Source organism: Pelophylax lessonae, assembly GCF_965119305.1.
Source record: "Pelophylax lessonae genome assembly, chromosome: 3".
In the NCBI taxonomy this organism is placed as follows: Eukaryota; Metazoa; Chordata; class Amphibia; order Anura; family Ranidae; genus Pelophylax; species Pelophylax lessonae.
This window is the reverse complement of record NC_138770.1, coordinates 655464942-655481806: the sequence shown is the minus strand read 5'-3', so window position 1 is coordinate 655481806 and position 16865 is coordinate 655464942. Positions and strand designations below refer to the sequence as shown.

General features: G+C 44.7%; 1 protein-coding gene across 5 annotated transcripts in view; it reads right to left on the bottom strand.

Moving 5' to 3' along the window:
* The window catches only part of SPTBN1 (spectrin beta, non-erythrocytic 1), a 344310-nt gene that overhangs the window by 180161 nt on the left and 147284 nt on the right, over positions 1 to 16865 (bottom strand). The window lies entirely within an intron of this gene.

Here is a 16865-nt window from a genome sequence, read left to right as displayed (position 1 = left end):
GGGCGACCTCGGAGCGACCTGCATTGACTTCAATGATATGAAGTCCGTGCCGGCCGCTCCGAGGTCGCGGTGCGAGCTGCGCACTGCGACCTGTGAGGTCGCCCCGGCAAGTAGCGTCGCCCCAGTGTGAACGGGGTCTTAATCCTATGTTTACAATCAGTGGCAGCAAACACAAGTCCAAATATCTTAAAACTGATGGTGCTGCACTGATAGGCTGCACTGAAGGGCACTGATATGCTGCTCTGATGGCCACTAATGAGTTGCCAATGGTGGGTACTGATAAACTGCACTGATGGTCACTAATGAGGCTGCATTGATAATGCAGCGCTGATATGCTGCGCTGATGGGCACAAGGCGGCACTGATAGGCTTCATTGATGGGGCTGCACTGATATTTAGCACTGATGGGCACTAATAGGCTGCACTGATGGCCACTGATGAGTTGGCACTGATATGCTGCACTGATGAGCACAAGGCGGCACTGATAGGCTTCATTGATGGGGCTGCACTGATATGGTGCCCTGATTAGACACTGATATGTCGCACTGATGGGCACTAATAGGCTGCACTGATTGCCACTGATAAGCTGTACTGATGGGCACTGATAGACTGTACTGGTGGCCACTGATGGGGCTGTACTGATATGCTGCACTGACGAGGCTGCACTGATGGGCAGTAATGAGGCTGCACTGATGGGCTCCGATAGACTGTACTGGTGGCCACTGATGGGGCTGTACTGATATGCTGCACTGATGGGCACTGATAGACTGTACTAGTGGCCACTGATGGGGCTGTACTGATATGCTGCACTGACGAGGCTGCACTGATGGGCAGTAATGAGGCTGCACTGATGGGCTTCGATAGACTGTACTGGTGGCCACTGATGGGGCTGTACTGATATGCTGCACTGATGGGCACTGATAGACTGTACTGGTGGCCACTGATGGGGCTGTACTGATATGCTGCACTGACGAGGCTGCACTGATGAGCAGTAATGAGGCTGCACTGATGGGCTCCGATAGACTGTGGTTGTGGTCTGTGGTTTACAGATGACAGGGTGGGTCATAAACAGGAAGGGGCGTGGCCTTTACAGGAAGGGGTGGATCATATTTCAATTAGGGGGTGCACAAGTTCAGTCAGGCCTAGGGCAGCATAAAACCTAAATACATCACTGCATTACACACAGGTCATACCGGCGGAACTTAATTCTACAAACACTGCAGATTAGTAGCCCAGGCTGAAAATATGAAGTAAAGTGAAGAGCTCTGTCAGCCTGTGGACACACCCAGGAAGTTTTCTTGGGGTTAATGTGCAGAGATACTGCTTAGTAATTGGAATACCTGGGGAAGCAGCACAATTATGCTATTAAATTAAAAGCAAACCACATGGTAAACATCAGAAACTTGCTGGGTTCCAGTAGAACTACAGCACACCATGCCAAAAAAGACAATGCCTGCTGGGATGTGCAGTCACTGAGTACATGGAAAGACAAATGTATCCATCTTAGTAATTACAGAAGCATCAAACAGGATTAAAGTGTTACTAAACCCAGGGGCCTGCAGTCACTATACCTGGTCTCCCACAGTATATGAAAAAAATTAAATTATTTTAGTTAATATAAACTGCTAACCTTTTCTCAGCAGCAGAATATTGAGGTTGTGGTGGGTGTGTACATTTTCTTTTCTATGCCCCCCCTGACCTTCTGGCCATGCTGCAACATAGGGGAGAAGACACTGTGGGGACTGGTCTTATCCACAGCGAGGATTGGGTAAGTAAGTCATCTTTTCTGCATCCAGACCTTCTGACCATGGAGGAGAAGACACTGTGGGGATCAGTCTAGCAGCGCGGAGGATCGGGTAAGTAAATCTTAATTTCTATGCCACCTAGACTTAGACCTTCTGACCATGCTGGAGCATGGGGGAGAAAACACTGTGGGGACCAGTCTAGCAGCACAGAGGACTGGGTAAGTAAATCTTTTCTATGCTGCCTAGACCTACACTTTCTGACCATACTGGAGTACTGGGGAGAAGGCACTGAGGGGACCGGTCTATCAGCATGGAGGATCGGGTAAGTAAATCTTCATTTATATGCCATCTAGACCTTCTGACCATGCTGGAGCGTGGATGAGAAGACACTGTGGGGACCAGTCTAGCAGTGTGGAGGATCGGGTAAGTAAATCTTCATTTTTAAGCCATTTAGACCTTCTGACCATGCAGGAACATGGAGGAGAAGACACGGTGGGGACCGGTCTATCAGCGCGGAGGATCGGGTAAGTAAATCTTAATTTGTATGCCACCTAGACTTAGACCTTCTGACCATACTGGAACCGGGGGCACTGTGGGGACCAGTCTAGCAGCACAAAGAATTGGGTAAATAAATCTTTTCTATGCCACTTAGACCTAGATCTTCTGACCATGCTGGAGTACGGGGAGACACTCTGGGGACCAGTCTATCAGCGCGAAGGATCGGGTAAGTAAATCTTAATTTCTATGCCACCTAGACTTAGACCTTCTGACCATGCAGGAGCGGGGGGGGCACTTTGGGGACCAGTCTAGCAGCACAACGAATTGGGTAAATAAATCTTTTCTATGCCGCCTAGACCTACACTTTCTGACCATGCTGAAATACTGGAGGAGAAGGCACTGCGGGGACCGGTCTATCAGCACGGAGGATCGGGTAAGTAAATCTTCATTTCTATGCCATCTAGACTTGAACCTTCTGACCATGCTGGAGCATGGAGGAGAAGAAACAGTGGGGACCAATCTAGCAGTACGGAGGATTGGGTAAAAAAATATTTTCTATGCCACCTAGACCTAGACCTTCTGACCATGCTGGAACATGGAGGAGAAGACACTCTGGGGAGCAGTCTAGCAGTACGGAGGATTTGAATAAAAAATATTGCCACTTAGACCTTCTGACCATGCTGGAGTATGGGGGAGACACTCTGGGGAGCAGTCTATCAGCGTGGAGGATCAGGTAAGTAAATCTTCATTTCTATGCCACCTAGACTTAGACCTTCTGACCATGCTGGAACATGGAGGAGAAGACACTCTGGGGAGCAGTCTAGCAGTACGGAGGATCGGGTAAGTAAATCTTCATTTCTATGCCATCTAGACCTTCTGACCATGCTGGAGCATGGAGGAGAAGGCACTGTGGGGATCAGAAAGGGGGGGTAAACCTGGCGCACAACTAGGGAAATGAGTGTCCAAAAACTTCCACAAGCTCCAATACAGACATATGCTACTTAAATGGCACAGTAGCCTAAAGATATTGAATTGAATTAGAAGAGTCCATAAAAAGTCCATGTACATACGTCTCCATATGCTACACTCCGCAAGCTGCTCTGTAAGCAAGTAGAAGGGACTTGTGGCGAGCTGTAAGAGGAAAAACAGGCGCCACACTAAGCGACGTCAGAGCGGCCAGCGCTGTGTCCCCAGTAGACGGGAAGTATCGATCCTCCACTCGTTACAGCCCGATGCTTTGAGACCGCTTGTGCCATCCTGAATTTGGACACTGGGATTACCATTTCCTTTACTACTGATATGCTGTTTTTATATCATCGTTTGTGAGTACCTTTCTATTTGGTCTATTAAACGTTTATCCAGATATACTGCACTTAGTGTGGCGCCTGTTTTTCCTCTTACTGTGGGGATCAGTCTAACAGCATGGAGGATCAGGTAAGTAAATCTTAATTTCTATGCCACCTAGACTTGGACCTTCTGACCATGCTGGGGCATGGAGGAGAAGACACAGTGGGGACCAGTCTAGCAGTACGGAGGATTGGGTAAAAAAAATATTTTCTATGCCACCTAGACCTTCTGACCATGCTGGAACATGGAGGAGAAGACACTCTGGGGAGCAGTCTAGTAGTACGGAGGATTTGGATAAAAAAATATTGCCACTTAGACCTTCTGACCATGCTGGAGTATGGGGGAGACACTCTGGGGAGCAGTCTATCAGCGTGGAGGATCAGGTAAGTAAATCTTCATTTCTATGCCACCTAGACTTAGACCTTCTGACCATGCTGGAACATGGAGAAGACACTGTGGGGACCAGTCTAGCAGTACGGAGGATTGGGTAAAAAAAAATTGCCACCTAGACCTTCTGACCATGCTGGAGTACGGGGGAGACACTCTGGGGACCAGTCTATCAGCACGGAGGATCGGGTAAGTAAATCTTCATTTCTATGCCACCTAGACCTTCTGAGCAGTTAGGCCTTACAGTACAGGTGCAGTTAGGCTTTCAGTTCAGCTTGAACAGCAAAGAAACACATTTCTAAAGTGTTGATTGTGTTCAATGCATCTGAAACATGAAATCCGCCTTCCCACACATATTACACAATAGAAAAACATAATGGAGCAATCGCACAGGTTAGTAATTAGTGCCCCTCTCTGGGCGCTTGCAATGTCATGTAATGAGTGACGTCGGGGCTGACACACCACATTACACTACAGCATGCCTAAAACATCTGTACAGAGGTGGAAATAAGATCCCAGCTGAAAGAATTCCCAAGCATTGCCGCAACTCAGAATTCTAGGGAGAATGAATAAGCCCGTGCAGAATGACCGCATACAATCCTCTATGCCGAATTTTGGCAGCAAGAAACCTCTGGTCTGTCAAGGTAATTTAAAGCGTTTTGTGGATTTAAAACCCCACCCTGACAAGATCACAGCCATGGCCTTTTCCTCTGCCCCCCCCCCCCCCCCCAAAGCGCTGAGAATAAGCAGCCTTTTGTTGCAGAGTCTCTGCTGACAACCTCCTCCCCACACCCTCTTCTAAATTCCCCCCTGGTTTTCATTAGCTTTTCTTCCAAGTCAGTTGCTGGAAAGGGAGCTGAGACCTGGCTGATTTATGTCATCGCCCGGCCGGGGCTCAGACCACGCAACAGCTTTACACTATCCTGCCATAAAACGCTCAGATTCATGCAGCAGGTTTAATATGGAGGCCGACGGAAAACGTTACACGCCTTGTCCCACCTGCTCGACCTACATCCTTCAATGCAGCAAGGCAGGCTGAAATAGTAATAGTGGTAAACCCGCTCACTTCCTGTACAAACCTCAGTGAATGAGCACCATAAAACAACATCGGTACAGCGGCTATACTACATATACAAGTGAAGATGGCAAGGAGGCGCAAAGTGCTCAGAGCAATCAATCAGAATTGAGTCCACTGAAGTCTGAATGATTTAAAATAATCCTGGCCATTTAAAGTTTAGATTTCTGAATACACAAGGACTGTCTCATTCATCGTTTGTGTGCGAGAAGAAAAGAGCAACTTCTATAAAACTTGTACAGACCGCAAATACCTGCAATTTACTAAAAATGTATTTGAATTATTTTTATACGCGTGCGTTTTGGGGGCACAGTGCACCTTACGCACATATTTTAGAGATCCCACAATGATTTCTTCATCGGTCCACTACATGAAGGACTGCCATAGTCACAAGCACATGCCCTGCTAAGGCCTGGTTCACATAAGCGTACAGAGTTAGAGGGAAGCGTTTGCCTATACGGGGATGCAGAGTGTTCCGTGAATCCCCATGCAGGCAGGCAAGCAGTCCTATTCCTATCAATTGGGACTCAGTGACTGCACAGACACTGCTAGGGATGCACCGATCCGATATTCGGATCGGATATCGGCGCCGATATGGCCATTTTAGATGGATCGGGGGATCAGTAACATTGACCGATCCACTGGCCGATCCGGTTTTTGCTTGGTAACGGCTCAGCCATCCCTTACTTGGTGCAGTAATAGTATGGGATGGGAGCCGCTACTTCCTGTATAAGGCCGACTCACAGGCGGAGTGATATCAGATGCACTCCGCCTGTGAATGGAGGAGCCGTACACATGAAGCAGCGGCTTTGCTCTGTACTGCAGCCGCTTGCTTTGTGTGTAGCTCCGGATCGGTTCCGGTATCGCGATTTCACAACGCTAGATATCGGTATCAGGTCCAAAAAAGTTGGATCGGTGCATCCCTAGACACAGTCCCTGCTCCCAATCTGATGTGCAAGTGTGGGACTCTGAATGCAGATCTCAGGGACCTTCAACAGGATGAATATAAAATTGGGAGCAGCAGTTGTGTCCATGCAGCTGATGCATCCCAACTGGCATGAATGGGACTGTCTGCACAGGGATGCATGGAAAATCTGTGCATCCCCCATACAGGGAAACGTGACCCTCATACACTTAAAGCGGAGTTCCGGCCTCAAAATCCACTTTGGGCCATCTGCTTGCTCAGTGTCACCTATAAAAGATGGATAGTCCCGATTTTTTTTTTCAATTACTTACCTTGATAATGAAGAAAATATACTTACCTTTCTTCCACTTCTCCACTTCCTCCCTCTGCGGCCGCGGCCCGCGCTGTCACTTCCTGCTTGCGTTGATTCCCGGGAGCTGAATGTCATCGCTCCCAGGAATCAATGTGCCTGCACCGGCCCTGCTCGTCAGTTCCGGTGCAGGCGCGTCATTCCCTGCTAAACAGATACTGGGCATTCCCAGAAGCTGTGCAGGGATGACGCGCCTGCCCCGGAAGTGACTAGCAGGGCCGGTGCAGGGCATTGTGGGACCGAAGAGGACGCCGAAGAGGACGCCGAAGAGGACGCGCTGGCTTCAGCTGCCTACACCTGAGATGGCAGCGCTGGACAATACATTTTCAAGGTAAGTATTTCTTCTAAAAGGTAAGTGTGACCCGGGACAGTTCAGAGGCTAGCCATTGTGGAATGAACTAGCCCTGACTGTCCCGGGGGTATTTTTATTAAAAAAATAGTTTATGAGGCCGGAACTCTGCTTTAAATACACTCATGTGAACGAGGCCTTTTTTAGAAATGAACAAAGGCTTCCACTGAGGGTCCATTCACACCCTTGCTTACATTAACTTGTGTGTTTACTTTAATGCAGCATGCCTCACTGCACACACAGAGGGCACCTGCCCCAGAATCGCCGGGACAGACCCGCACCTATGTGCTGGCCTGATGATGCTGTGTCCCAGGCGGAGTCCTGAAATTATAGCATTGGCATGCACACCAACTCAAAAACAGGTGTTAACTTGGGGGATTTTGGCCACATGTGGGAGGTTCCCACATTATTAGAGATGGGAAATGTGGGTGTGGTCTGGACAGGACTTCCCTGAAGGTTGGTGTGTTAAATGTGGGCAGGGGTGACGGTATCCTGGAAGTGGGACAAACATGTTGGCAAATATATGTTGAAGAAACACTAAAGTGTTAAAAAATAAAATTAAACTGCAGGCTGACAGGCTATTTATTGCAGAGGAGACATAAAATGTGACTTCTGCAATAGATTTAACTTACTGCCTTCTCTATAATGTATCCGTGTATTCTCTGCACTGTGCGTGTGGCGGGACGAATAAACTCCTGCACATGCACAGGCTTTGCGTCATCCTGCCCTGGCCAATCAATACGACCAAAGGCCCAAGACGTAGAAGAAGTCGGGGAGAAGACATCAGCAGCGAGAGAGAGCTCACAGATGTGGGATCAATGGAGGAGAGTATCTAAGAATTTGAGCTTTAAGGCAACCCAATAATTTTGAATTGGCTCTGAAAAAGAAACCTTGTATATATTTTTAACAATGCAACTCACCCCCAAATTATTCACATTTGTGCGTTGGGGTGCACTTTAGTGAAGGCGCATTTAGGTCTAGTGTATTTGTGTGTTGGGTAGCAGTCAGAGTGAATGGCTACCCATATATACCATGCATTACTGCATACCTCCCAACTTTTTGAGATGGGAACGATGGACACCTTTTTGAAAAAGTATGTAGGCATAGAACACACCCCCCTGCGACGCCCTCTTAAAGGAGAATCATACAAAAAAATAAAAATAAATAATTCATACTGGATTTTGACATTTACAAATGCAGAGATTTAGAAATTGGATGAAAGAATTAGCGCTGGGAAACACTTTTGGGAAGAGAAGTAGAAGTAGTGCATTTTATATAGAACTACACTACACAAAAAAAATTAAAGGAACACTTTGAAAACACATCAGATCTCAATGGGGGAAAATATCATGCTGGATATCTATACTGGTATGGACTGGGTAATGTGTTAGGAATGAAAGGATACCACATTTGATGGAAATGAAAATTCTCACCCTACAGAGGGCTGAATTCAAAGACACCCCGAAAATCAAAGTGAAAAAAGGATGGAGCAGGCTATTCCATTTTTCTGAAATGTCATCAGCAGCAACTCAAAATGGTACTCAGGAGTTTATATGCATGCCTGACAATATCGGGGGCATGCTCCTAATGAGACAACGGATGGTGCCCTGGGGTATTTCCTCCCAGATCTGGACCAGGGCATCACTGAGCTCCTGAACAGACTGAGGGGCAACCTGGCGGTGTAGGATGGACCGAAACATAATGTCCCAGAGGTTTTCTATTGGATTTAGGTCAGACGAGCATGGGGGCCATTCAATGGTATCCTTTATCCTCCAGGAACTGGCTGCATACTCTCACCACATGGGGCCGGGCATGTCATGCACCAGGAGGAACCCAGGGCCACTGCAGCAGCGTAGAGTCTGACAATGAGTCCAAGGATTTCATTCCAATACCTAATGGCAGTCAGGGTGCCATTGTCCAGCCTGTAGAGGTCTGTGTGTCCCTCCATGAATATGCCTCCCCAGACCATCACTGACCAACCATCAAACCGGTCATGCCGAATGACGTTACAGGCAACATATCGTTCTCCACGGCTTCTCCAGACCCTTTCATGTCTATCACAAGTGCTCAGGGTGAACCTGCTCTCATCTGAAAAGCACAGGGCGCCAGTGGTAGACATGCCAATTCTGGTGTTCAATGGCAAATGCCTATCGAGCTCCCCAGTAGTGAGCACAGGGCCCAGTAGAGGACGTCGGGCCCTCAGGCCACCCTCATGAAGTCTTTTTCTGATTGTTTGGTCAGAGACATTCACACCAGTGACCTGCTGGAGGTCATTTTGTAGGGCTCTGGCAGTGCTCATCCTGTTCCTTTTTGCAAAAAGAAGCCGATACCGGTAATAAGTGTGGGAAATGAGCTGAAGGAGAAAATAAAAGTACAGTTGTTAGATGGGGGCCTGATAAGCTTCTCTCAAGAGAAAAGTTTTCAGGAATCGCCTAAAAGTGGATAGAGTAGGACAGGGGTGTCAAACTCAATTTAATCGCGGGTCGCATCGGTGTTTTGTTTGCCCTCAAAAAGCCAGTTGTATCTGTCAGACTAGATGTCCAGAGCACCACATCCCCCCTTACATCAAAAGTCAAGAGTCCCCTCACCATCAAAAGTAAAGAGTTCCCCCCCTCCCTTTTACTACAGTGCACACCCCATTACCCTGTGCTGAGATTCCAGGAAGAAGCTTGGGGCGAAGCTGGGAAGATAAAAGTGCAGAGTTTGGAGAAGGACCAGAGGAGGGCTGGGGTCAACTAAGGCAGAGAGGGGTGCTGCCACTGCACAGAGAGGCGCAGGATCCGTAGGAGGAGTTCTGACCCTCGCTCAGCTGCCGACTGCTGAGACGGGGGATCGGGGGCACAGAGTCAGAGATGCATCTCTCTGTGGCTGCACAGAGAAGTGCAGGATCTTGTGGAGAAGTTATGTCCTCCTGTCTGCTGCTATCTGCTAAGACATGGTGGGGGGGGCAACAGGAGGGGGGTGCTGCAGCTGCAGGAGAGCTCAGAGTCATATGAAATGGCCTGGCGGGCCAAATTCCGGACCCTGGGCCTTGTGTTTGACACATGTGGAGTAGCAGACAGTCAAACAGATTGAGGTAGGGAATTCCAAAAGATAGGAGAGACTTGGGAGAAGTCCTGGAGGCTTGCATTGGAGGAGATGACAAGGGAACTAGAGAGCAGGTCGTCTTGGGAGTAACAAAGAGAATGATTTGGCTGGTATTTTGAGACTAGCTATCATAGATACCTTGGTGCTCCATACAAAAAGGGTGATACAAAAGTACAGTAGGCATACAGAGGACTTCCATTGGGGAACAACAAGAACAGTTTATCCACTTTAATGCACCATTTCAATGAGTCGCAGCCTGCATGTAACAAGGTAGATAAAGACGGGCTGTGGCTCGGCAAAAGGTCGTGTAATAAAGCAACTCAACATTTTTATTGTTCCCCTATAAAAGTCCTCTCTGGGTGCTTACTATACCTCACATATAAACATGAAGCAAAATGCTTTCATTGCTTTCTATACAAGGATTTTATAGAACTCTGGTAAATGATTGATTAGAGTGTGGCCTTCGGTTTGCATACTGAAAGATCACAATCACACATTACAATGTATAAGGCCTCGTGTACACAGGAACCTGGGGGTGTGCACTGTACAATCTGGACGTATATCCCTGAGTGGCGGCCATAGGAATTGATGACCACACAAAACAATAGGTATGACCTCACAAAACAATAGGCTCAGCTCAGTATTAACACTAAACTAAGGACCCCCCACCCCCAAAAAAAAAAAAAAAAAAAAGTTATTTAATAAGCTTACGAACAGGCAGGTTTTTTTTTTTTTTTTTTTAATGGCAAAGGAGACACAGGGGTTTATTTACTAAAGGTAAATACGCTGTGCACTCTGCAAGGGCAGTTTATCCACAGCTTAGTAAAAGAGGTAAAGCTTCACTCTGCAAACAATACCCAATCACTTTTGCTTCCACATGATTGGATGATGGCCACTCACTAAAACTAGAGGAAAAACGGTTTAACCTTAAAATACGTAAGGGGTTCTTCACTGTCAGAGCAGTAAGGATGTGGAATTCTCTTCCACAGGCAGTGGTGTCAGCGGGGAGCGTCGATAGTTTTCGTTAGATGGGCACCTTAAAGACCACAACATACAGAGGTATACAATGTACGGTTAACAGCAAACACACCCACACATCATAGGTTGAACTGGATGGACTGATGTCTTTTTTCAACCTCACAAACTATGAAGTCAGGAGAATTATATTCACAAGTGGTGTCGCGCTCCCAATTCCTAATGTGCTAGTATCCTTTTAAATCTGTTTGCATAGCCACTTTCAGAACCAGCAAATCATATTAAACCATATAGAACAAACAATGCATCAGTCCATAAAGAGTCCTTTGCTATGGATTTGCTTGCATATGTTCAATCTTTCCTAAAAAACTGGCTTGTGTTCACATATCCAAACGACTGCCTCCTTAACCACTTGCCGACCGCCCGCCACAGATATACTGCAGCAGGTGGTTTGGGGGAGCACGCGTGCGCACCTGACCCCATTAGGCAACAGGGAAGCCGATCCATGGGATTGCCGACGGGCACCCGCGATCGCTCCCTGCTAAGGGCTCTTTCACACGGTCCGCCTCCGTAGGCAGATCCGTGCTGCTCAGCGGGGATTGATCCGCCAATCCCCGCTGAGCCGGCCGATGACAGCTCTGTCTCCACTTGCAGTGCGGAGAGGGAGGTGTCACAGCCCCCGCTGCTCTCTATGGGGGAACGGATGATAGCGGACAGCCTGTCCGCTCTCATCCAATCCGATCCCTGAATGGATGGAAAAATAGGGTTTCCATCCGTCCGGATTTCACGGACAGGATCGGATACGGATGGCAGCGGGTGTCAGCGGAGGTGTCTCCGCTGACATCTGCTGCCCCATGGAGCTGCATGGAGGATCCAATCAGATCCGCCTAAAAAACTGACAGGCGGATCTGATCGGATCGCCCGTGTGAAAGAGCCCTAAGAGAACGACGGTCTGCTGTTGTAAACACAGCAGACCGTTGTTGTCTCTAGAATGAACACAGAGACTGCGTTCCTCCTATATAGGATTACAGGTCTGTGTTTATTGCACAAGCCCATCCCCTTCACAGTTAGAAAACACCCCCAAGGCATACACTTAACCCTTTAATCACCCCTCAGTTAACCCCTTCCCTGCCAGTGTCATTATTACAGTAACAGTGCATATTTTTGTAGCACTGATTGCTGTAATAATCTCACTGGTCCCACCAAAAGTGTCAAAAATGTCAGTTAGGGGTCCGATCTGTCCGCCGCATTGTCGCATTTCAGCTAAATATCGCTGATCACCGCCATTACTAGTAAAAAAAAAAATAATTAAAAATGACAAATCTTTCCTGTAGTTTGTAGACACGATAACGTTTGCGCAAACCAATCAATATACACTTACTGAGATTCGTTTTTTACCAAAAGCATGTAGTATACAAATTGGTCTAAAAGGATGAAAAAATTAGATTTTTACCTTTTTTTTTTTTTTTTTTGGGGGGGGGGGGTGGAATGTTATATAGCAGAATGGGGAATATATATATATATATATATATATATATATATATATATATATATATATATATATATATATATATATATATAATTTCTTTTTTTCACAAATGTCACTCTTTGTTTATAGCGCAATAAATAAAAATCGCACAGGTGATCAAATACCACCAAAAGAAAGCTCTATTTGTGGGGGGAGGATAGAACATCACTTTTACTAGGGTACCGAGTCGCGCAACCGTGCAATTGTCAAAGTAATGCAGTGCCAAATCTCAAAAAATGGCCTGCTCATTAAGGGGGCAAAACCTCCCAGGGCTGAAGTCGTTAATTAGTGTTCACCACTAGGTGCTCCAATCATCCACATACATACATTGGTGACAATTCCCTCATTCGATGTGCCCTGAGGATAAGACCAACCAATAATCTATATGCACTTTTGTCCCTCTCTGGGGATCTGTTTTTTGCAGTTTTGGTGACAATCTTGAGTTTAGAATCCTCCTTCTCTTACACTTATCTCCGAACGCTGAAATTATATTGCTTTATCTTTTAAAACGACCAGTTTATTAGACACTAAATATAAAAACACTCACATTTTCCTGGTGCTTGGAGTGCACCAAACTGTAAAAAGCATTTAGTTCTTACAGTGCAGGTATTACCACGGTGTGCTCACAATGCACGTCTCAGTGTGATGCCAGATTGGCTCCTCCCCTACGCGTTACGCCACAGGGTCACGTGGCTTCCTCAGGGGCATATTTTTATATTTAGTGTCTTATAAACCAGTTGTTTTAAAAGATAAAAGCACTATGTCCAGCTTTTTCTCTTTAGGATTTGGGCGTTAAGAGAAGGAGGATTCTAAACTCAAAGACTGCCACCAAAGGAGTGAAACAGCATAAAACAGATTCCGCATATAGACAATTGGTTGGTCTTATCCTCAGGTGAGGGCATTATCACTAATGTATGTGGATGATTGGAGTACATAGTGGTGAACACTAATTAAGGAAGCAGTCGTTTGGAAGTGAACACAAGCCTGTTTATGAAAGATTGAGCATACGCAAGCAAATTCATACCAAAGGACCCTTTATGGACTGATGCATTGTTTGTTTTGTTTAGGTTATATATGGTTTGATATGATATGCTGATTCTGAAAATTGCTATGCACACAGATTAAGACCCCGTTCAGACAGGGGCGACACGACTTGGTGGGGCGACCTTGGCGCGACTTGCACGGACTTCAAATCATTGAAGTCAATGAAAGTCGCCTCAAAGTAGTACAGGACCCCTTTTCTAAGTCGGAGCGACTTGTGTCGCTCCTATTAGAACGGGTCCTGTGCTAATCAATGGCGAGCGACCCACCGCGACTTGTCAGGCGACCAAGTCGCGCTAGTGTGAATGGGGTCTTAAAGGGATATTAGCATTTTTGAGCACGGCACCACTTTTGAATATCATTTTGCACATTGATACACATTTAGAGTGCGTATAGGTGTGAGCGATCCGCTTTGTAAGTTTTGTACTCTTTTAGCACTCAATAGCACAACATAGCAATGCACAAGTACACCTATTTTTAATGGAAGTTAGGAGAGTTTCTGCTTATTTACTAAGTTCTGGAGCAACTGCACAGTCTATTTGCCTTTAGTAAATCAACCCCAATGTCTCTTTTGCAATAAAATAGACTAACCTGCCTGCTCACAATCCTCTGCAAAGTGTACACTTCCGGCACGGTGCCTGTGTGCTAAATAACGTCATCCCGCGCTGGCCAATCAATACAGCCAAAGACCGGCCACCAAGAGGATGGTGCAGTAACTAGTAACTTTTTTTTTAGCAAAAGGTTATTATTCTTGCCTTTACTTCCACTTTAACACAAGCAGGATCTGTATTCCCACCATGTGACTGTCATTTTCACATCTCACTGCTTATCCAACTCAACACAACTGTCTTTTTTTGTGTAAATTCTGACTTACCCTGGTATGTAAGCTTTGTAAATAAAGCCTAATGTATAAAGGCAGGAAAACATAAGTCTTTGCAGAGAGGGAAGATATACAGTTAATCTACAAAGATGTCATACAGCGATCAATATGACAGTACCATGTGCATTCGCTCTGACACCGGGGACAGGAAGTCATCAGCATGAAACCGAACACATTTCTGAAACTGACATCTCAAACTGAAACAAAAAATACATTTCTTCTACAACACCTCTAAAAACAAGAGTCAGAAATATATATTCCGAGCCGCTGTCCTCCAATGCTATAGGAGAGCCATTCATATATTACACAGTAAGGAACCCCGGGCACACCCACCGATCACTCTGTCTTATAATAGAGATCATATCCTCCAATTCATGGTATTCTCTGCATAAATGCATGATATCATAAGTATTACATTATTAGCAGAGGCGTAACTAGAACCTTCAGGGCCCCGATGCAAGAAACCATGAAGGGCCCCCCAGACCCCTGGCCGGGGCCCTTCCCTTCAAGCCCGGGGCTCTTCCCACTAATCCTGGGGCTCTTTAATCTCATTGCATGGCCTTTTATTATGGACCCGCATCAGGATCCTTTCACAAGTTCTGCAGTGGGCCCCCTTCCTGCAATCTTGGGGACTCCCCACAGTGGTGAAATGCCAGGGCCCGGTCGCAAGTGTGACCTTTGAGATCCTAGAAGTTCACCCACTGGTTTGCTATCGGGCCCCCTGGAGCATGGGGCCCGGTAGCGATTGCAACCCCTGCAACCCCTGTAGTTACGCCCCTGATTATTAGCAGATGCAATCAAGAAGCTGGAGGCCAAGTGAAACAACAGATTGGAGGGTGTGACACCGCACAACTGACAACATGTGATGATGGGATGACTGCTGACCACAAAGACTCTGCTAGTAATGCAATGGAAGATTACATCCCACACACACACATAGAATATATACTGTATATTATTATATATACACACACCCATGTACATACACGCACATTCTTTTATATAAATACACACACTATAACTGTGTGAGATCTGCTAATGATTGAACATTCACAATTAAAAAAAAATATTTAAAAAAATGTATAAAAACACTTTATATTATATATAAATTATGTATTAAAATTGTGTATGTATATATATATTATTACTACTACAACATCGTTTATATATAATAAAGTATAAAATTGTGAAGGTTTATAAATATTTTTTTAAATTGTGAATGTTTGCCCATTACAAGACGTCACACAGTTGCAGTGTGTGTGTGTACATACGTGTGTATATATATTTTATAGAATATACACACATATATATATATATATATATACACACACACACATATATATATATATATATATATATATATATATATATATATCACACACATATACATATATACATATATATATATATATATATATATACATACACACACATATATATATATATATATATATATATATATATATATATATATCACACACACACATACATATATATATACACACATCTATCTATCTATCTATCTATCTACACACACACACATCTATCTATCTATCTATATATATATATATATATATATATAGTGTGTGTGTGGGTATGTTCAAGTGCATCTCCAAATGTGTTAATAATTGGGCTTCTAAATAATGGACTACATCCCTAGACTACTGGGACATTTTAGATGGCACAATGATGATATAAACCCCTTCTTCCCCCCCCCCCCCCCCAAAGAAAAAATTCACAATATGATGCAAAAAAAAAAAAATAAAAAAAGTTGGATCCAATAAATAATTTGCTATGTTGAGCTAATACAACATGCAATCACTCATACCCCACCATTACATGGCATAGTTATGAAAATGCCAATAGGGGGGCGGGGCAGCCTCAACGCATGTTCCAGGCTGTTTGGATCTGCTTCATTGGAATCATTTTTTTTTTTTTTTTTTAATTGTGTTACATCATTGTGGCACCTAAAAAGTCCCAGTCTGATGACATATAATCTATATATATATATATATATATATATATATATATATATATATATATGTGTATATGCTATGTGTATTGGATATCATCACATATTGAAGATACAATCGGATACTCATACCATATGTGTGTGTTTATACTCACAGTGGTGTAACCCCCTTGTATTATATATTGATTATTTTGTTTTTTTGTTTTTTTTCTCTCTGGAACATACTTGGTTGTGTGCATAGATAACTTTTTACCTAATGGTGCTATCCACCCTCCTACATTTTTTATTACACATACATACATATATATATATGTGTGTGTGTGTGTGTATGTTTAGGAGTGTGGACAGCACCAGCAGATAAAAATAATGAACTATGCATAGAACGGGGTGTGTTCCCAAAAACCCCACCAAAATAATACATTATACATACATACATGCACCCATATGGTACGTGTATCAGGCAGGATCTTATAGTATAGGACGAATCTTATAGTATAAGACGAATCTTATAGTATAAGACGAATCTTATAGTATAAGACGAATCTTATAGTATAAGACGAATCTTATAGTATAAGACGAATCTTATAGTATAAGACGAATCTTATAGTATAAGACGAATCTTATAGTATAGGACGAATCTTATAGTATAGGACGAATCTTATAGTATAGGACGAATCTTATAGTATAGGACGAATCTTATAGTATAAG